Genomic DNA, 23,270 nt, shown 5'->3' on the forward strand with positions numbered 1-23,270 from the left:
TTTTTTTTTTTTTTTTTTTTTTTTTTTTACTTTGTTCGTATCTACATTTAGTTGCTATACAATGTTTTAATATATACTTAAGGTTCCAATAGACAGCTCTTATGTTCACTGTGACCAAATTATTAAACCAATAATTAATGTAATGGGCATTTTTTTTTGAAAATCTTTTAGGGTGGGTTGCAATTAACTGCAGAGTCTTGAACAGTTCAGTGTTCAGAGATACTGCTGCCCAAGGACCCCCTCTAAGGAGGAAGCAGTAATTAATGTGCAGCTCAGAGCATCCCATGGGATAGAGTCAAAAGGGAAGGTCCTGGATTTCTTGCACCATGAAAATAAGAGGAAAGAAGACGAGGGATGGGAGAGCTCCCTGTGGCTGTGTTGCACTGTTGCTTGCTACTCATGGATGATAATGGCTAGAGGACCTGTTGAGAAGTGAGTGGGATCCATCCAAAGTCCTTAAAATCCAAGGAGCTTCCAGAACAGCAGACCCCAGGTACAAGGACCCACAGCACAATCCACTTCCATGAGTTCACACTCTGGCTAAAGTCGCACCCGCTCCACGTGCCATCCCAGGATCACTTCGCTTCTCACAGAGAACCCCCTCCATAACTACCCACAAGCAGAGCTTAGGTCAAGGCAACTTAGAATTAAATAATTACCCAGTATTTGTTGATAGCTGATCTTAAGTTGTAGCAACAACCAATGGTAAAATCAACGGATGTCAATTTGTCACAGAACAATGTCTATTCTTCTTAGAGAAGAGAAGAATTAGGAAGGTAGCCTAGGTGCTGCTTAACTAGAAATAAAATAAGTTCTTGTAAGTTACTTAGGTATGTTCCATCATAATTAGATTTAATGATGTTTTATCACTGTAATAAAGGAGCATTTGCATGCACATAAAGGGAGTGACTGAGTTTCCACCATTGTACAAAGGTAGAGGTCTCCATCTCCATCATCTTCAGGTTAAAACAAACCCAGGAGAGCTGGTACAGATTCACTCTCGACAGGACACACTCCTGAGGTCTTTCCACATACCGTGCCACTTCCTAAACAGTCCTGAGACCCACCCTCAGCCAGGCTAAGAGGGAAGGACACCTGCAAAGGACAAATGATGACCCAGGCAGAGCTCTAGTTCCAGCACAGAAGTAGCCACCCTAGAGAGCTGTTTTAGCACAAATGGAAACTCCAGAAATACAGCACAAGGCAGAACTGCCACAGCGTGATCATAAGACTCATAGCAACTGGGGGGAGATGAGTCACTGAGCAGAGTCTCAGGATACAAAGATTTGAATTTATCACCCCATATGCTGCCCACACCAAGGACTAACATGGCTTCTCCACTGTGCTCACCTTGGAGACCAGAGCACCCACTCTGCTGCGCCTCTAACAAGAAGCTGGTGAGCCTCCTCCCCTGCCACACCCAGGAGTCATCCAATCCTGTACACTGGCTCCTAAGTGGAGAGATCTGACTGCTTTCAAAGGGAAATATGGTAGCTGGTACACCCAGGTAGGAGAAAGTTTGAAGAGCAGCCTTAATAGAGAGGGGAGGGAGCTAGACTGGACTAGGAATGAAGAGTGGAATTGAGGGTGTTAGGTGCAGGACAGGCTGGTCTGCAGGGCCTGCAGGGCATGCCAAACAAAGTTAGCTGGCCTCTCAAACCCTCTGTCTGTTTCTATGTCATCTGTTTGCTTCAAGCCCAAACGCCCAAGCTCCCGCTCAAGGCTGAACACTCAACCCCCTGCTCAGGGTTGAACACTTAACCCCCAGGCAGCTTGCAGACCCAGAGACCCCATTAGATTTGGGCTATATAAACTCCCTGTGCCTGTTCCTTCCCTTTATCATAAAGTTCATTCAGACTCAGGTGGGTAAAATTTCTAGTCAAGCTTTTAACCAGCTTCTCCTCAGGAATTACCAACTCCTGGCTACTGATGATACCTCCAGTCGAGACTTATGCTGAATGGACTGACGTCATCATGGATCTGTGGTGGCAAGAAACCTTCGTTGATACCGGTCTTCTCTGCCCTCCTGTGGGGGCTCCTTACTTCCCTCCTCTTTCTCCCACACTGCCCCATTTCAGCAGGAAGCAGCCAGAATGAGTCAACGCCCATTCTCATTTAATAACAAAGAGGCGGGGGATGTTGGGAGTCGCCCGGGCTCCAAAGACTAACTTCCCCATCCCCGAAGAAGAGCCGTCCAGTGGTGAGCCCTGCTGGCTCACGTGATCCTTACCCACCAATCAGAGCCCTGCTGGCTCACATGATCCTTACCCACCAATCAGAGTCCTGCTGGCTCACATGATCCTTACCCACCAATCAGAGCCCTGCTGGCTCACATGATCCTTACCCACCAATCAGAGCCCTGCTGGCTCACCTGATCCTACCCACCAATCAGACTAGCCCTGCTGGCTCACCTGATCCTTACTCTCCAATCAAAAAGCACCCCATGCCAACTGTCAAACCACCCTGGCTCTATAAATATGCAGAGCTGTTCCTCAATAAATGGGCATTTGCTCTGAGGACAAGCCTTGTTCGTTCTTTCACTTAGTGCCTGTTAGGCAGACCCCTTTCCCTCCTGCTCCTCTACTGCCATTTGATAGAAGTCCCCATGGTATCAGGATTAGGCTCCAGAAGAGGCTCCATGACTTGTCTCCCTGCTGTGGACCTTTCCTACTTCCAATCCATCTTCCAAGCTGTGGAAGGGAGGCTGGCATGGATGAATGCCACTGACTGTGGGGTGGTCTCTAGCCCAGAAGAATGCTCCCAGTCCTGGTCTGAATATTCTAAATTTCCTGCTTTCCAATAAGCATGTCCCTCTCCTAGAACACCTTTCTCTTCCACCCGCTAGGCCTCCCTTCCTCAGGTGTCCATGGGCCCTCCTCGGTAAGTGCCGTAGTCCAGCTGGGCAAAATAACTGAGAGGTGACAAGCAACTTGAAGGTTGAAGCGGGAACTGAGCAAGAACTCAAAGTAGCAGGCACCCGAGGTAGCAGGAGCCGCTTCTCTGCCGGACAGCAGAGGTATATATATACCTAACTAATTGACTCAGTTAACATCATCTAGATACAGCAGTCAGCCAATAAGGAATCCTCATCATCTTAATGGCTCGCTGGCGTTGCTTCACAAACCACTCCTCCTGGCAAACTGCCAGGCGCCATCTTGACTTGATTTGCATCCCCAACAGATAAGGCCCTCCAAGGCCCCTATGTTGCCACATCCGTGTTGTGTGCTCCGGGGGTCCTCTGTTTCTCCTTCCACATCCCTCCTCCCACTCCCTGCAGCTACTACTATGCAACCTCCCACCTTATTGGGCATAATGTTATCTCTAGAAGGTTCTTCAACCACATCTGTCTTGTCCATCACTTAATTCCTTGTAGCTATTACAGAAGAACTGCTTAAAATACATGATGAATGAAAAGGGAATTTATAATGATGGGCAGATTTACAGTGTGGCAACCCTGAGGATACTCGTTAGAGCCCTCCAGATTGAACAGTGAAAACCCAGAGTGTTTGACCTATCAGTGGCTCCAAACAACAAGACAGGCCAAGTAATAACCCACCATTGGCCAATTCTGGCCAAGCAGAAGGCATGAGTGGGGGTAGGTACCTGGTGGAGCCGGCTACCACTCTCCAGGCCTGGGAACTTGGGTCAATGGGGTAGTGCCTTTGAAGGGGACACTGGGACCTGGCCCCTCTCTCATGTTCTTTGCCTCTTGACCTCCAAGAGGTGAGCAGCCTCATCTGCCACAAACCTCTGCCCAGAAAGCATGTCATTTTCAATAATGACACAAGGAGAAACCGAATTGAGAAAAGAACATTAGAAGAAAACCCCTTCTAACTGGAATCCACACCACCTGAGCCTCAGGGCACCCACCGGCACAAGGACTGGGTCAGAGGCTTCACTCATCCCTCTCTGTTCCCTACTGTCTCATTCTTCCTTCCTTTCACAAAGCTCCTGAGCATTCACAGGACACCAGACACTGGCAGACGATGAAAATATAATGCCAGAAATGTGTTCTTATTCTCGAGCATTGCTGTGAATCTGGGCACATTCTAATCTCTAATAGTTAATAGATTTTGACCTAGGAATGGCAATCTCCTGTGATTCACAAGTGATGTTTTATTTCTAGATTGGCAAATACAAGGTATAGGGAAATAAACACTTTTGAGACACTTGATTTTTCAAGACCTTTTTGTGTTCATTTATGTATCATTACAAGATGTTAGTATTTTTAGTTTTAAGAGAATCTCCTCTCTGAGTTAAGGAAAACATCATTTAATTGTTTATAAAACTTGTTTTATTTAAACTAAACAGTTAAAATAACATGCTCTTAAAATATACTATACTTCCAACTCTTCTCCCAAGTTAATGCAATTTAGAATATTTTACATGTGTTGGTATATATTGGAATTCTCTCTCTTTTCTTCCCAATGAGAACTTCAAATTAAGGTTATTTTTATAATCCCTTGGGAGAAAAATGTTTTAAAATAAAATTTCAGAAACTGATTAAAAAAAAAATTAGAGCATATTTTTGGTGACAACCATTAGACATACAGAAAACTGCCATAACAAATACATGAATGCCCATTCAGCCTGCCATACCAATTCCAATGGATGTGTGATTAGATGCTGTCTTAGGTCATTCAGATTTCAGTCTACATGAATATCAAATATCATTTTCCCAATATCCACCTTAAGAGTTAGTAACATCCTGAATTCCCTCAGTTAGTCATTAATGTCTCCTGATTCATAATCTCATCCAAGCCCCTATGGAATTCATGGAAGTACACACTACAACATAATCCCTGGATGATAAGTTTTATAGGTGTTTTTCCCACTATGCAACGCAGTCCTTCTACAGCTTGTCAAAATTCTATCACATTTGAGCGAACTGGTGATAAGGTCAATGGAGTTCCTCTGACCTCTATTATTCACTGTGATATAGAATTCAAATATGTCCTGTTTTCAGTTTACACCATCCTGAGTCAATGAGATTCATTCTTTATAAAACAGAGCCTAACTTTTTAATCTTACTACTTCAGGATACAGTGATAAGGGTTAAAACTATCTCAAGTGGTAACTACTTGTGCAATGCCATTCCATATTACTCAAAACCCAAGAAAAAGTATCTAGCATCCTGTAGAAATCAGTTCTGATGAAAGAACCTGAGAGCACCCTGCCCTTAGAAGACCTCTCCAACCAGAAATCATCCCGGGCTCATCTTTCCACCAGTAGTGTCCCAAGAAAAATCTATAAGCAAAGTCAAATTACTCCGCTGGTCACCAGGAAGCAACCCGAGGGGAAGTCATAATAAATTATATCCTCAGCACCACATAAAAATAAAATAAAGATGTTGTGTCTACTGAAAACTAAAAAATAAATATTAAAAAATTCAAAAAAAATAATAATATAAGCACCACCAACACAACAGCACCATCCTGACAAAGTGTGATTTGTCCTCCTCTCGGCTGATCTTGGCACAGACATCTTGTTCGCTCTTAACCAGAGATTGAGGAAAAAGAACCTTGGGAACACCATTTGCAGTCTGGATGAACGAAGGCAGAGAAGTATTCATCAGCCAGGTTTCTGGCATCAGAAGGAAAAAGAAGTCACAACTGAGACTTCCAGAAGAGAGTAGAGCTGAGCAAGCCCAAGGTCTGCCGCCTTCGTTTCACAGAAAGAGAGCAGAACTGAATCTTCTTGACCTCACCCAAAGAACAAATAGTATGCAAAAAGCTTATCATTCAATTTTGGCCAGGGCCAAATGCCTTCCTGATTAAGCACTTCCTTTCTTCATCACATATTTTCTTAGTGTTTCCACATACATAATCTGTAGATCCTCCAGAGCCCTGAATGGAAAACAAAGCAGATACTGCTGTTTTTCAAAAGAAGAAGATGAAACTCAGTGCATTGAAGGTACTTGTCTAAAGTTAAATTGGTAGGAAGTGATGAATCCAAAAGTAGGAATCCTGGTCTTCTGATTCCTAATCCAGGGTTATTTTCCTTCCTTTCTACTTTTAATCAGGTGTCTGTAGTAATTGAGCTCCCTCTTCATGCACACAGAATAGTTTTAAAAGTTGACATTCAATTCTGCTGCACTGTGTGGAAGATTCTGGAAACATCTCAAGAGCAGCTGGGTGCCATGCCAACAACAGCTCTGTTTTGCTTCCTGCCTTTCCTTTTAAGGCATTTTAAATTAAAGGAAGGCTTCCACACCATCCCTTTCTGCACTGTTGACAACCAAGTCCCTTCAATGAAAGCATCAATTTGGTTTAGCTAGAGATGATTTGTATCTAATTTTGAAAGTCACATAAACTTAACCTGAACAAATATGTTCTGTTGCATGTTCTTCCTGAATTTCAGTCAAAGTTTTTCAGTAATTAAGCATTTTTCCTGGAATGTTGTGCACCAAACAGACCTGTGTGCCAACGCAGGAAAAGCATTAATGAAAATGAAGAATAAAGTGAAGCCAAATTCAAGTAGTAAAAATATTCTGCCTTGGTCCTTGGAAAAGGAATTGGAAAAGCAAACTACTCAAAGCACGAATTTAAGCCAGCTCAATGTTGTCACTGTGAATTCTTCCATTAAGGTCTCTTAGGAAAGCACATTTCTCCTTTGCAGTAATTAAAAAAAAAAATGCACACAGGGTTACAGGTGTGACCTGGTAAGTTTAAGGACTTCAACCACTCATGTCTATGATGCTCTCCACCTGGAGGAATTCATATGCATGTCTACGATGCTATCCACCTGGAGGAATTCATTGCCAGAGCATTCCACCATACATTTGATCCAGAAAAGGCATCAAACCCTCTAGACCCCACCAGATTTTCTTAAAAAGAAAAACATGCTTTCTTCTTTCCGGGATGTTCTCTAAGTTTCCATTAAAGTGAAAAGTAGATGCATGCCAGAGAGTGTCTACGAGAAAATTTCACCTGTGGGGAAGACATGCATGGCTGGGAAGAACAAGGGAGAGAAGGGGATTGTTGGAAAGGGGGAGACCACAGGGCCCCAGAAAGTTCACAATCACTGACGGTCCCCTGGGTCGTAGCAGTTCTCTGCACTAAACCTGGTGCACAACAGCCAGAGCCTGACAGCCAGGAACTCAGGAAGCCCGTCTTCTCCCACCACAGCCTTTCCAAACAGGTTATGCCCCAGAGTCTCTCCAGAATATTTTTGCATTTTAATTCTCCCCTTATTTGACACAGTAACTAGCACAGCTTGGCACAGGCTCATTATACACTAGAATATCAACTGTATTTTTAAAAACTCAACACCTCTAGACCAAAAACTTACTAGTGAGTGCAGTGGTATAATAGTTTCCTGTGTAAGAAACTAACAGTGGAGCTGATTACCATAAACTCAGACTATTCCCTTGCTCTTCTAGAGGTCAGAAATCTGAAGGGGTCTCCCTGGGACAAAAGCAGGACAAGGAGAGTCTGGAGCAGCACTCTCTCGCCCCTGGCTCAGGTCTTCCTTCCATGCACAAGGCCACGGCAGAGCACCTGCAACCCCACCACCACCAACAACCCCCATTTTATAAATAAAGAAACTGAGCACAGACAGGTTAACTCTTCTGCCCAAAGTCACACAGCTGGCAAATGGCAGAGCCAGTTCCAGACAATTTATGTCCATAATTTATGCTTTTAACCCCTACCTTTAGCACACAGAGTTGGTACATAGAAAAAAACTGTAGACGTTTAAACTAATGGAATAAAACCTAAGTAGTAAGTAAGCACATAAAAGTACAAAGGAGATAACAGGTTAGTGTGTAAGGAAAATTCTAGTTGTAAGTTTATATTCATCCCTATCATACAAGACGAAAATCTCAAAATTACTTATAAAGGCCTCAATACAAAACTTCAGCTTTAAAAATGGAAACACTTCAAAAGGTTCTTTTTTAAAAGTGATATTTCAAATTCCATTCACTTACATATATTTAAAACAGAGTTCTCAAAATAAAGTGAAATATCATAAAAAAAACACTTAAAAATTGAATTCAACTTTTAGCATATGATTTAAACACTTAGAAAAACACATATTAGTTTTACTCTAAGGTGTGACACCTCACAGATTCCTAATCCTATCATTGATTCGGCAAACACCCCGCTTTCCCAAGCTGAGATTTCTGAGATTTTCATTGCTGAAACACACAGCAGAGGGAGTGTCCACCCTGAATAGCAACAGGATGGGACAGGACACACAAAGGCCTGGAAACCCAACCCCTGCAGGTTTCAGAGCACCTCTGTGGCACTCTGTCCTGTGGACGGTGGAAGACGGGAAAGTGCACTAGTTCCAACTTCATTTCTCTCCTAAACCAGCCTTTCCCAGTTCCCAGGGGAAGGAACTGCCCTGGCACCCACCACCCGAAGCAGGGCAGCTTCCCACACAGGGCCGCAAAGCCCCAGTAGGGTCAGCCAGGCCGCACCTCTTCACCTGCCAGGCCAGGCCCTGCAGAGCGGCCCAGCTGGGCGCCTGGTCCATCTTACCTATCACCTGGTCTGCAGGGAGCCCAGGAACTGGTGAGACATTATTTTTGGTTAGCCTACATGAGTAGTCTCTGAAGGAGATTAGCAATTGAATCAATTGACTGAGTCAAGGTCTGCCCTTCTCAAGGGCTTTCCAACCCTTCCTCCAGCCCAGCCCACCAGTACAGAAGCCCTCTCAAATTATCCACCCACCAAATGGATTAATCCAGTGATGAGTTACAGCTCTCATAATTAATCATTTCATCTCTGATCATCAACACAAGAGCTTTTGGGGAACGCTTCATCCAAACCAGGACTTCACTCAGAGGGTCGGGTGTATGAGGCTATGTTTCCAAAACCCACTAGTCCATCAAGGGGCTGAAAATTAGGAACTCCCTAGAGAGGTGATACAGGGCGGCTTACCCAGCATCAAAAGCACCTGGAAACTTGAGATCCATGAAATAAGTGTGAAAATGCATGTCTAATATGGCTGTGGCAGTGAAGGCTTAACAGTCAATGCTCCCAAGGAAGCCCAAACTCTCCAGCAAAAGGACAGATGTGCCACCACTGCCCTGGCCAGTGCCAGGTGCAATGCAGCCAACCTTATGGCTTTGGGGGCAGCAGCTCCCAGAAGGAGCTCTCCAGCTCAGACCTGGCTCCTAAGAGCAACTGATTTAAAAAAGAGGAAGAGAAAATGCTTCAGTGTCAGCCCCAAATTCAGAATTCACTGAATCATGTGTGTTTAATCCCCTAGCCCCCCAAAACTGTGTGCTGAACATCCAGCAGTGCTCCCCAGAGCAGGGATGGAGGTCCGCAGAGCACCTCACCTCTGTATCAGCGGCAAGCCCAGGAACTTCACAGATGAACTGGTGATGGGAACTCCTGTATGGAATAATTGTTTATTTCAGAATGTGGTATTTGACATTTGTATAATCAATATGAAGACAATCCTTTTCTTCCCATCAAACGTGGCACTCTTGCATTCCACTGAACTGAACAAGTTCACTGAACACCAACTGTGTGAATCGTGCTTTACAGCAGCCACTGCAGGGGACAAGCCAACTTCAGCTGGAACCCTGCTTTACGGAGGGTTTTCCAACACAATCCACGTCCTGCCTATGGCAGCAGTGCACTGCCACATCACTCCCACATGCCACACCTTCCCTCACATACACACATGCATTTGCACACACAGATGCACACGCACTCACACATGACACAGACACGCAAGCACTCAAGACACATACACATATGTATGTGCGCGCGCGTGCACACACACACACACACACACAATGCCTTGCACAAAGAGCAAGACTTGGGGCCCTGAGGGTGAGGACTGGAAGTCCCACACAGATGAGGGATTTTGGAGCACCACTGCTTAGGGACAACACTTAGCATCTTTAGAAAAATATAAGGCTGCTCTTCTTAGCCACTTCTGCATCCTCACAGAGATCTGTCCACATACTCAGTTGTCAAAGTGACGGTCCCCATTGGCCAATTTTTTTTTGTTTTAATTTAGAAAGTGGCCTTCATTTTAGTATAAAAGGAGAATCCTTGCACTCCCTCCAGAGAGAACCCAGTGCTAGAGGCAGGGTGGTTTGCATGCAGGAGGGACGAGGGGTTAGTCATTTCCCAAGATTCTGCCTCCACGCAGCACCTGAATCCCTCAAGAGCACAGCCTCAGAGGAAGATGGAGCTTCCGGGAAGTGGAATCTCTCCAGGGGAACCCCACAAGGACAGCCATAGAAGCAGAGAATTGTGGGGCCTTGGAGCAACAGGAGGGTGACACTCCAGGGGACAAGGGGACAGCACTGGGAGGCATGTAGGTATTTAGAACCCTGACCCACGAGTGTGCCCCTTCACTCTGAAATTCATATCCTACCCCCGGGGGAGGGCAGAATATGTACCACTGAGTCGAAAAGAACCTCTCCTACCCAATCCCGGAGTTGTCACCCCAGCTTCTTTCACAGGAAGAAGAGGGAAGTGTTGATGTGAACACAGTCCCCTCCCTGCCTGTGGCATCAGTTCATGACTAGTCCCTGGAAGCAGCACATTAACATAGGAACATTTGTGTCAAGAAAGTACAATCTGTTCTTTTCAAAACAAAACCCTCCAATCTGGTGTGGGTGGAAAAAGCACCTACCAGGGTTGTCAGAACGCCATGAGCAACACACCCACGCAAAAACAAACTCTGGAAGGTATCGGCAACTCTCATATTTTTTCTAAATAAAGCCCCATGGAGTCAGTGTGCATTCTGCACAGCCCGCTCACCTAATGTCAAGAGAAAGGGGACTTCACCCAGGGGCTCCGCTGCCCTGGGGCTCTTGGGAGTATCTATCCTCTCCACCTGCAGCACCAGAACCACCTGGGAATGTGGGGATGCGCGACCCTGGGCTCCAGCCCCACCACTGGGGCAGGTCCCCAACCCCCAGCATCAGCACAGGCTCTCGACGTCTAGGTGACAGACACCCAGAGGCCAAACGAGACCCAAGTTACTTGTAGTTTCCTTTTCCAAAATACTGACTTTCATTAAATTGTATCATTAATGAAATGAGGGATGACTTGGACTCCCTTGGGGAGAAGGATTGTCTTTTAATTATTTTTTCAGTCATAGATGGACACAATATCTTTATTTTATTTATTTATTTATTTTTATGTGATGCTGAAGATCAAACCCAGGGCCTCACATGTGCTAGACAAGCACTCTACCACTAAGCCCCAACCCCAGCCCCCCAAGAAGGATGTTTAATGTAATTAATATGAAAAAATTATTAGCAAACCTATGAAGTTTATAAAGATATTTTGCCAATTTGCTCAGGAAAAAAAAATAGTCCCAGCAGAATCTAAGGGCTGCACCTCTATTAGTCAGCATTTTCACTGCTGTGACTAAAAGTCCTGACCAGAGGAACTTGGGGGAAGGAAATTTTATTTGGGGGCTCACAGTTTCAGAGGTCCCAGTCCATAGGCAGCTGACTCCATTCCTCAGGGCTCGAGGTGAGGCAGAACATCATGGCAGAAAAGTATACAGGAGGGAAGCAGCTCACACGGTGATCCAGGAAGTAGAGAGACTCCAGTTGCCAGATACAAAATATATACCCCAAAGGCACGCCCCAATGACCCACCTCCTCCAGCCAAGTTACCCCCCAGTTAATCCCTACCAGGGGATTGATCCAGTGATTGGGTTAAGGCTCTCATAACCCAGTCATTTCTCCTCTGAACCTTTGTGCATTGTCTCACTTGGGAGCTTTTGAGGGAGTCTCACATCGAAACCATAACACTCCCTCTGATCTGGTTTCCTGTAACCCCAGCAATTCAATTTCCACATGTGGGACACAGAAAAGCAGAGAACTAACCTGCAGCTATTGCCCCTTCTGATCATGGTTGATGGTGGCCACAGGTGAGAAAGGCCGAGAGAAGCAAAGATCTGCTTCATCACATTATAAAAAAAAATTTGCCATCTCTGCCAAAAACATAAGTAGTGAACGTGGAAACCAGACAAAACTTCAAAGGTGAGTTGCCATTCACAAAGGGCAGAGCAATCCCATTCCACTTGCAAAACAATCAACCACGGGCAGCTCCCACCAAACCTTTCCAGGAACAGCTGGATCTGCAGAAGGAAGAGACCTAAATGTGGTGCCTGGGTACAGCCCTGCTGTGGGGTTGTCAAATCATGTGTCCTCACAATGGGGTTACTTAGGTGTGACTCACTAAATCCACTCTACATGCTCCTGTATTCGGAAGGTAAAAGGGGTCCTTCCTTGAGTCAGCTAACTCCTCAGGTGAAAGTCGTGTTCTTTTGCGGGGACAGAGGGCGGATTAACTCCAGGAGGTCAGCAGGCTGGCACAGCACCAACTTTGGAGACTTTTAAAATTCACGTAATTTCTTAACTATTTGATTTATAGCTGCACAAGATGGATGACCAGGATTCTGCCTGTTATATATAAAACTGGCCCTCTGGATTGCCTTTGTAAAGGTAAGTACACATTTACAAATTATTTACAGAAAAAATAAAGCAGGGACATGTCAGCTGATGGTGCCCACCCACTCACACCCAGAGGTTGCCCCCAGCTGCGCTGCAGAAGAGACTCATCCCACAGGTCTGTGGATTCTCTCCAGAATCCTGCTACTGGCTCACCGTTTTTCAGATCAGATGTTTCTCTCTTTTCAAACATGCTGTGCACTGCCCACGCCCCATGGAGGCCCTTGAGGAGAAAATGACCACTTCATTTGGAGAATAAATATATAAAAACAGGGAAGACACTGAATCACAACAGAAAGACACAAAGAATGTTTTTAAAATATGAGTCTCAATAATCCTTTTATAATTCAGAATGACATGTTTATCTTTTGCTTTTTTTTTATTATTTCACACTAGAGCAGAAAATATCTGTAAAACTAGAGAAATGAAGGCTCACTGGGGGAAACTTTCTACTTGATATACCACTATCAGAGTTAAATTAATAATGCCGGCGGCATATTATACACCCATAAATGTGATTTTGAGCTCTACTCTTCTTATCATATTTCCATGAGTTTAGTCTCATTCCATGTGTTCCCACTTTTCAGAGGACTGAAGAAAAAGCGGGAACACACGAAAACTTGTCCCTGCTAATCGTCGCAGTGTCCCTGTGCACTGACAGTGTGTGGAAGTCAAAGCTCATGATGGGGAAGTGACACTCTGGCTGCGACTTCTTTTTAAAGTGAGTGCCCTACTTTCAACTAATGTCTATGTAGAACCCAAATGTCAGATGCCAACAGTTTTCAACGTCAACTATGTACACTTACCACAGTGTTGACGGACGAACCACATTTTTTTTAAATTTTCAAGTTTAGTACTATTCTCCAACATAGTACTAAAAGAGGAGAATGTACCTAAACTTTTCATCGTTCAACTCTGGGTTGACAAAGCAAGAGAGAGCATTTCACTCCAATATGCAAAACGATCTGAACTCTGTGCTGTGTCCATTGTGGCTTCATTGAAATTTGGTGCTAATTCTCTAATTTGCCTATTCATTTTTTCTAACCCTATAATTAAAAAGCAGAAGGAAGGTTTTTAATGGGCATGCCATAAGCACTCTGTGTCTTAGTAGAAGGAAAAGTTCCTCGGATCTGCTTCCAATCACCATGCATTACTGAAGCCAAGAATGAGAAACTCAGCATAATAAACTATTACGAAAGCCACACAATTAAGCACTAAAACCAGCAGGGGCCAAGACAGCTAAGACCCAGCTCAGATCAGCCCAGGCTGCCCTTTCAGGCCTGTCAGTCAGTTCATTCTGTGACATCATCAGCCCCCTGCCTTTGCATGTCATGTTTTCAATTGATTCTGACACATTTCCCTGATGGGAACCACTTTATTACTCCCAGACTAATGTGCTTCTGCAAATAGGGTCGCAACACTTACAGTACCCAAAATTGAGACAGAAGACAAAGAAAACTGCTAAAGAAAAGCAGAGGGTCTCTGAACCCCACAATTCTCAACGTGTAAGTTTATAGGAAAAGATGGCCAAAAAGTGCTGAGTAGTAGGGATTTCCACTCCAGCTCCTCAGTCAAAAGGGCCACATCTCAGCTTCTACCAACCCAAACTATAGTCAGAGCCCTCTGCTCTGAACAGCACGGCCTTTCTTCAAACCACTCATCCGGTTCCTGTTTCTTGAGCACCTACCATGCACCAAGCACTGTGCCAGGGACTGAGCTTCCAGAGGACACAGTCTCTGCCTCCTGAGGCCTATGCCCTGGAGGAGACAGACAGCCAAACAGATGGACGGCATTATACAAGATGCTAGGAAACAGCAGGACAAAGGGATAGTGGGTACAGGTGGCAGGAGGTGGCTGAAAGGGGGACTTAGGCTGAAATCACTAGAGCCATAGATAGGGGCTTGGGAAGGGGACAGCAGAGGGGAGGAAGGGCAGGCACCAGGGCAGAGGGGGTGGGCAGTGCTGCTCACCAGGCCTGTGCCTGGGATTCTGCATCTCACCCTACCTGCACCAGGAGTCAAGGTCAACTTGACTTGGTTGAGCAGCCAGGCCAGCAGCATGCACCCCTGACGTGAGGATGAAGGCACCGGACTTCTGTTCACCTCTCAAACCACACCTCCAGCCTAGTCCTGAGCAAAACTTCAGGCAAACCCACCCGAGGGATGTTCTGTAACTCCCTGACCAGTCCTCCTCCAAACACTCAGGTCATCAAAATCAAGGAAAATCTGAAAAGTGTCTCAGCCAAGTGAAGCCAAAGGCAACATGAGACTAAATGTCACTTGGTGTCTTGGGTGGCATCCTGGGACAGAATAAGGATGTGAGGGGAAAACCAAGGGAGTTGAGTAAAGTATGAAGTGTCACTAAGAAGCCACCAGCAGGGGTTCCATAGTCCTGGCAAAGGCTCCACCCACTCATGGGTGAACAGGGGAGAGTGAGCACGACTTCTCGGTGAGGGGTGACGTTTCTAGGCATCTCTAACTATGAGAAATGTTTTGGAAAGTTTGTTTTGTTAAAAAGATGTACAGGGGCTAGGGATATAGCTCAGTGGGTACAGTGCTTACCTCGCATGCACAAAGCCCTGGTTCAATCCCAACACCACCAAAAAAAAAAAAAAAACCCAGATGTACAGGTCCTCTGTCTAGAAGTAATGATTTTAGAATAAAAATTGGTATACGACCAACAAAAAGAAGACGTAAAACAACTTCAGAGACTAATTACCCAGGATCACATGCCATTCGGTGAATTCCTGCTAAGTGGCTTATCAAATCTCTTTTGAGCCCAGCCAACAGCCATTCCATTTTTTTAAAGCTCTTCTGTATTCTTCGCCACTGGTCCTGACTCTTTCCTCCAGGGCCACGACTGGAAAGGAAACCCCCATTCCCATCAGCAGTCCTCTGAGTCACTGAGGGCCTCCTCCACTGAAGTGCTCCCCTCCCTTCACAGGGCCTGTGTGGTGCTGGGCTGGAGCGTTGAGAGCCTAGGCTCATCCCCAGGGAGGTGGCCAGGGCAGCTGCCAGCAAGGAGGGTCAGAGGTGACATCAGAGGTGACAGCATGCCTTGGTGTCCCTCCAGATCACAGATCTTAGCACATGCTCAGGTCCGGCTGCCTAAAACCCTGTCCCCAGCCTCCTCCCTCACTCTCTCGGGGTCCACTGGGGGCTCCACCTTTTCCTACAGACCAGCCAGCCCAGGCTCCAGATAGGGCATGGGGCAGACTCTCCATAGAAGCTGCTCTTGTCCACGCGGCAGAACCGCGTCGACATCTTCACTTCTTTGTTCCTCTCCTCCGCTGCCTAACACCACCACACACAGATCATAGAGAAGGACAAGATCAGGCTAAGGCAACAAATGATCTCGTACCTCAGGAGCAGCCAGGTCGAGTATCAGAGAAAAAAAAATTAGGAAGGGACAGGGACCCAGAGCAGATAAAGGCAGGCGTGGGGGAGATGCCTCACGTCCCGATGGCTGTTAATTCCAGGTCTTCTAAAATGAACAACTCTAATCTGCAAAGTCCAATCCATTCTTTGAGTTCAAAGTTAACTATGAAGCTAATAATACTTAATGAAAAGTGAAATCCCCTGAATTTGGTCTCCAGCGTAAGCCTTAGCAAGATCCTGCACCTCCTCTTTCTGCTGTACTTCTGGTTTGATCAAATCAGTTTTCAGGTGAAAGTTGATCCACTCAGGCTTTACCTGCTCTGGCCGATGCTGCTCCCCTTCACCAAGACACATACAATGCTAGTCTCTTCCTCTAAGACCATTTTTCTCTTTTCCAAATGACAATGCACATGCATATTTTGAGTTTTACTGTTTTTTTTTTTTTTAACAAGATCAAGCAATTAGCAAGAGATTAAAGTGATTTGGTTTATGTAGCTAATAAGCAGGCATAATATCAGCTGAAGAAATCTGTTCTTTGTTTAGGAAAAACAGGAATTAACAAGAAACAAAGCATACATAGGGGAAGGGTAATGGCCAAAGGAGGTCAACAGAGAGGAAGGTCATCCCACTTGAGGAACTGAACAAAGACCACACCAGCCACTGGCCCTGTCTTATTTTTTTTTATTTTTATTTTTTGTTTTAATTAGTTACACATGACAGTACAATGACCTTGACATTCCATACATTTGAATCAGATGGGATATAATTTCTCATTTTTCTGAGTGTACAGGTTGCAGAATCACATTGGTCATGCAGTCACATATATATACACAGTAATAACAACGTCTGTTTCATTCTACTATCCTTCCTATCTCCCCAACCCCTCCCCTCCCCTCCCATCACTCCCTCTACCCAATCTAAGGGAACGCTATTCTTTTCTTTTTCCCTCACATCTTCATACCTGTATTCTGTATAACCATGAGGGTCTCCTTCCATCTTCCATGCAACTCCCCTTCTCCCTCCCTTTCCCTCCCACCCCTCTTCCCTATGTAGAGGTAGTCTTCTTCCCCTGCTCTTCCTCCCTACCCTATTTTGAGTCATCCCCCTTATGTCAGAGAAGACATTCGGCATTTGTTTTTTTAGGATGGGCTAGCTTCACTTAGCATGATCTGCTCTAGTGCCCTCCATTTCCCTGCAAATGCCATGATTTTGTTATTTTTTATTGCTGATTAATATTCCATTGTGTATATATGCCACATGTTTTTATCCATTCATCCACTGAAGGGAATCTAGGTTGGCTCCACAGTCTAGCTATTGTGATTTGTGCTGCTATAAACATTGATGTGGCTGTGTCCCTGCAGTATGCTGTTTTTAGGTCCTTTGGGTATAGTCCAAGAAGGGCAATAGCTGGGTCAAATGGTGGTTCCAGTCCCAGCTTTCCAAGGAATCTCCATACTGCTTTCCAAATTGGCTGCACCAAATTGCAGTCCCACCAGCAGTATATGAGTGTACCTTTTCCCCACATCCTCACCAACACTTATTGTTGTTTATCTTCATAATAGCTGCCATTCTGACTGGAGTGAGATGATATCTTAGAGTAGTTTTAATTCGCATTTCTCTGATTGCTAGAGATGATGAGCATTTTTTCGTATATTTGTTGATTGATTGTATATCCTCTTCTGTTCAGGTCCTTGGCCCTTTGTTGATTGGGTTACTGGCCCTGTTTTAAATATTTAAACATCAGACTGTTGCCCAGAGCCTGATAACCACCCCACTAGAGATGTTCATCCTTCCTAGAAGGGTAGTTTCAGTGTCTTAAAGGACAGATTTAAAGATCATGAATCCTGTAACAATTTGTAAACATTTAAAGTGAAACACCTTCAGAGCATTTTACACATCTTAGCTATAATTGCAACCATTCCATCTTTTTTATTATTATTTTCCTTTTGAATATATATAGGACAGTAAATTTCATTTTGGTATATTTATACCAGAATGGAAGATATCTTATAATATCAAAGACTCCATTCTTGTGGATGTACATGATGGTGGGATTCACTGTGGGTGTTCATATATGTAGAGAAGAAAATTATTTAATTTTCATTCCTTCCTTTCATTCCTTCCCCCTTTGCCTAATCCATTGAATTTCTAGTCTCCCTCTCCCCTTACTGTGGGTTAACTTTCACGTATCTGTAAAAACATTCAACCTTTGGCTTTTGGAGACTGGTTTATTTCATTTAGCATGATACTCTCCAGATCTGTCCATTTACTGGCAAATGTCATAAACTCATTCTTCTTTATGGCTGAGTAATATTCCATTATATATATAAACCACATTTTCTTTATCCATTCAGCTGTTGATGGGCATCTAGGTTGGTCACATAGCTTAGCTATTGTGCTGCTATAAGCATTGATATGGCTGCATCACTGCAGTTAGCTGATTTTAAATCCTTTGGATATGTACCAAGGAGTAGGATAGCTGGGTCAAATGATGGTTCCAATCCTAGATTTTATGAGTAATCTCAACTGCTTTCCGGAGAACCATTCCATCTTGTGTAAAATGATTTACAAATGCAGAAAACCAAAACAATACAATCTAAGTGTAAGAGAACTGAAGAGGGATGGAAGAGAAGGGGCATGCCTGGGGCTTCAGTGAGGATCCATCAATCACCACACCCTAATCTCCTGGGTGAGCTCCTGTTTGTCAACAGTGACCCTGGAGGAGGAGGCCCACAGGCAAACACAACTAGGCAAATGCTTAGGGGAACGTAGCTCCACACCAGGTCCCACACAAGCCAGGGAGGGTGATCCCTAGGGGCAGGAGTGCTCCTCACAGCCCCCAAGGCAGCGAGCATTAGTATGCCTGTGTGGTGCCACCTCCTGCTCAGGTACTCTGCCTCACCCCCTATAGATGGCACACTGGATTGAACAGTGCCCCAAATCCACGTCTACTCAGAACTTCAGAATGTTACACTATTCAGAAAGAGGGACTGTGCACATGCAATTAGCTAAATTAAGATGCGATCATATTGGATTAAGGCTGACCCTAACCCAGTGACTTGTGTCCTCATAAGAAGGCCCCATAAAGACACAAGCCACACATAGCTACAACTCCATGTGCCCGCTGAGGCAGAAACTGGAGTGATGCTCCCATAAGCTAAGGAATTCCAAGGACCACCAGCAAACCTTGAAGCTAGAAAGGATATCAGAAGCTCAGAGGTTATTCCAGAACCTACCAACCTACTAACCTACTAACCTACAACCTCCTAGCACCTTGATTTAGGACTTCTGACTTCCCAAACTGAGAGAAATAAAAAGGCAAAACACATGTGTGGTGATTTGTTACAAAAAGCTTTAAGAAACAAATATAGATGGTTACAGCGCGCCAGGGACAGATGTGACACACACAATTCAGATGATGGTGAGATTAGAACAAAGTAACAACATATTAGTGGAGGTTATAGGTAATTGCCCATAGTAGATGGTTTTTAAGTTACACATAGAGCTTTTTCACAGAACTTAAAGCAGGAAGAGAACTTGGGCCCTTGGGCCAAATCTGGTCCACTGCCAGTTTGTGTAAATAAAGTTTTATTGGAACACAGCCTCCTACTTGCATACTGCCAATGGATGCTTTCATGCTACAAGAACTGAGTAGTTATGACCCAGACCCTATGGCCCTCCAAGGCTGAAGTACTTGTACTTTCCAATGCATGATGAACCTGATGTTCATATCAAAAGACTGGCACCAACAGTGTGACAGTGGAATTTCAGGAGTGGGTGACATGAGTATAAAGTGACTCCCTAATGGCATGTCCACATGAGAGCTCCGAGTTCATCTGGGACTTGAGGAAGAGGCAGGGTCTGAGGCAGAGAAAGTGATTTTGAAGCAACAGTTCCCACTGAGGCCAAAGACACAAGGGACCTTTGAGAGACAGCAATGGATGACAATGGTTGTATTGGTCCCCAGACCCCAAGTGCCAGGCGTTCCCAAGCACTGGGACATCAAAAATGCCCCTACTTACTGCCTGGCCTTGTCCCTTCCTATCACATCAAGGAAAGCAGAACTAGAATGAGAAAAGTTGGGCACAGTTTCTGAGAGGTCAAAATCCCCCCAACCAGACTAGGAACTGGTGACTTTTTTCTTGAAGTAAAAATCAATGCAGGGATGGGGCACCTAACACAGAAGTGGAAAATTACAAAGATTTATTTCTGTTAGATGTGAAATAATCGAGGCTAGTATTATTTGGAATTTCTACTCCTATGTCCTTTTATGAGATTGGAACAAATATCATTTTAAAGAAATACAGAGAGTTCTGGAGAAATGGGAATCCCTTTGGATTGTTATCAAACAGAAAAGTCATCAAAAAAAAAAGCCTTTTCTTCTTCATTAATAAGCTACATATTCCATTCAAAACATGGACTACTGCAAAGCTTACTTTGTACACTGAGAGCAAAGTCCTTGCCACACAGTACTTCCCAGGAATATGTGAATACCGAAAGGAGGAGGACAGTCAGCCTGTGTCAGGAGAGCTCTCCCTCTTTTCCATGCAATTATCTCAAAGCATATGAAGCACTGGTAATAAACATCTGAGTTTATGATTACTTAGCTAGTGAAGTGGGATGTGTGTCTGAAGCAATTTCTAAATGGATATTTGCATGTTTATATATCTGAGATTAAACATATCTTAGACCACATTTATGAGGGCTATCCCCAGGTAATTTGAGTTTACTGATTTTACCAAAAGTAATTGACAAGTGCCTTTAATTATGCAAGCCAGCTGTCCACTGCCTGGTATAGATTTTGACTTGCAAAGTAAGAATTATCTAGCTTAAGGACACTGAAATACAACACATTTGCTCCCAACTTTTCTAATGGGAATGGTGTGGGCCTCAGTTACACTGCAGTGATTTCTTCCCATGATCTTTTCAGCCACAGACCCAAGAGTCGTCATGGACGGAAGGTCTGAAGAAGCCCTGGGGGTCCTGGGCTTCAGACTGCAGGTTCAGGTTCCTGGTGCCCTCCTTGCTGGTAGCTGGAGACATGAGGCTGTGCCGGGAGCAATCACAGCTCTAGTTCTGGCTTCTGCACCCATATAGTCACACCTCTTGAGCTCCAGGTGAGTATTCAAAACCTGCAAATCTACCTACCATACTGTACCTACCTCTGTCAGTACCTGTAAGATATGCATCCACCAACCTGCTGGACCCACACGAGTCAAAGATCCTGCTGTTTTAACTTCTTCCATTCTTCACCTTTGCTTGCAGGCAAAAGAGTCACCAAACTCATGGAGTATCGGCGTTAACACTTATCTTCCTGGGGATGGGGCATCCTTTGGGGTCCTGCAGAAACCACACACTCCATGTGGGTAAGATGAGGAGGGTGTAACCCAGGGAGTGTCAACAGGGCCAGGGAAATAAGGAATAGTACAGGGCCACGGCTGGTGTCCGAGGGCACAGCTGCCACCTGGAGGCATGATGGAGCAGGAGGGAGCATTTACCAGGTCCTGAGGGTGCTGAGGGCATTGGGAGGAAACATGCAGCAGTCCTTGGAGATCCCTCCAGGCACAGCCCCTCCTACCTCCCAGCCTCTCCACAGCTCCCACAGGAGGAAGTGGACCAGAAGTCAAGGGCCAGCAAGCCTTTGATGAGGTCCAGAGCCTGGGAAGCCTGCAGGGGATCTGACAGAACCAGCAGAAGACACCCAGCACAGACAGGTAAGAAAGCACAACCTGTCCTTCTTCCCAATATCAAGGGACGTTTGCTCCTATGCAAAGTGGAACAGCCATTCCCAGCCCTGCTCTCCCTCCCCTTCCTTTACCTCTGTCTGTGTGGGTCCTCCTGTGCAAGGGGTGTAAACAGAGGATGGGACCCAACTGCATCGTGCAAAGGGTTTCTGAGTAGAGAGAGAAATGAAAGCACACCTCTGTGTGTAACGAGAATCTCCATTTGTAGCACCTTCTACCATTGCAGCTGTGCAGTGTTGAAGAGACCAACATGGTAACACGTATGTATTAATGTTCCTAATGCTCACAGGGTAAGTATTGCCAAAATCACTCAGCACTGAGGAACGCAAGGCAAGGGGAGACTGAGTAGCTTCCTTGGGTTCTCATACCTTGGAAGCTGCAGGACTGAGCTACCAGTCTAGTAATGCAGATCCCAATCCACTCTCATAACCACTACACTACACTATTATGGATATTTAAAGGAATCCTGCAACCCATCTTCATGGAAGAAGAAAAACCCTCCGACTGGAGAGGGTGGCCGCTCTACATTTGTCATGTTTCACATTTGCATGTTGTCTCTGCCTAAGTGCCACCTGTCAGCTTCCAGACACTGTCCTCGTGGACACAGAGACAAGGAGCTACTGAAGCAGAGGATCACACGTTTACATTGTCCCTTCCCCTACAGCAAGCCTGAGGAGTGCTGTGGCAGATGGTCCTCTCCACAGATGGCCTCACACAAGCTCCCTCCCACTTGCTCTGCAGGACGCCTGCCACTCCCCATCAGTGAGCATCGTGAATCCGGGATAGCCCTAGAACAGCTTTGACCAACAGAGCACCATGGAAAGCAGCCCAGTGCCAGTTCTGGACACAGCTTTTAAATGACCTGTAAACTTTCCATTTCTCTTGAAACCCATGCCTTTGTGTGAGAGGAGAGGGGCCATGTGGGGGGACCCTTCAGCTGCAGATGTGCAGGTGAAGCCATCTCATGCATCCAGCTGAGAGACCCCTGGGGCTCAGCTCCATCCACCACACAACTGCAACTTCATGGAACCGCCCAGCTGAACCCAGGCCACTCGAGGGACCTTGGACACGGTAACAAAGTGTGCTGTTCAGCCATAAAGCTACGGGATAACGTGCTACATTGCAATGATCTCTGAAACATACGAGTCTATTGGTTTAATTATTTTCTTTGGAGAAGAGTAAACAAATAAGAACACCCTAAGCTGAAAATCACAGAACTCCATGGTTTGCCTACATTCCCAGACAGAAAAGCAGTCTCACACAGGAACCAGGAGTTTACGGGAGATTTCAGGACCTGGTTCCCAGAGTCTGGAGCCTCAGAGGCAGAGAGTCCTTAGGATATGGTGACTGTATTTGCAGGACTCGGTACTTGCGGAGGATCCATAGAGCTCTGAGCCTGGTTGCAGCACTATCCAGATGGTTCTGGTTATTACTACAAGTCATCGTTCCAGTTTCAAAAGCACAACCAGCTGTCAGCTGCATTGGGAGTCTCAGAACCACCACCTGCCAGTGGCCATGTGCTCCTCCGTGGACGGTGGCCAGGCCTTGGTGGGGAGAGCCGCCCACCTTTGCTGCCAGCTCTGCCTCACGCCATTTCCGCCCTGCATTCCTGTAGCAAAGTCCCCACCGCCTGCTTCCTGGCTGCCAGGCCTGTCAGCACCCACCAAGAGGTCAGGATCCCACTTGGCCACCCTGGGAGACCACAGG

General features: G+C 45.4%; 1 protein-coding gene across 6 annotated transcripts in view; it reads right to left on the reverse strand.

Moving 5' to 3' along the window:
• Window positions 1–23,270, reverse strand: part of Sema5a (semaphorin 5A) — a 447,885-nt gene that overhangs the window by 407,356 nt on the left and 17,259 nt on the right. The window contains exon 2 of one of the 6 annotated variants that reach the window (XM_048813985.1): window positions 20,982–21,159. The exons of the other annotated variants lie outside the window; for them this stretch is intronic. The gene's annotated coding sequence lies outside the window, so the exon portion shown is untranslated. The remainder of the gene's footprint in view (window positions 1–20,981; window positions 21,160–23,270) is intronic. 6 annotated transcript variants of the gene reach the window in all.

This window comes from Marmota marmota, unplaced genomic scaffold, assembly GCF_001458135.2.
Source record: "Marmota marmota marmota unplaced genomic scaffold, marMar, whole genome shotgun sequence".
In the NCBI taxonomy this organism is placed as follows: domain Eukaryota; kingdom Metazoa; phylum Chordata; class Mammalia; order Rodentia; family Sciuridae; genus Marmota; species Marmota marmota.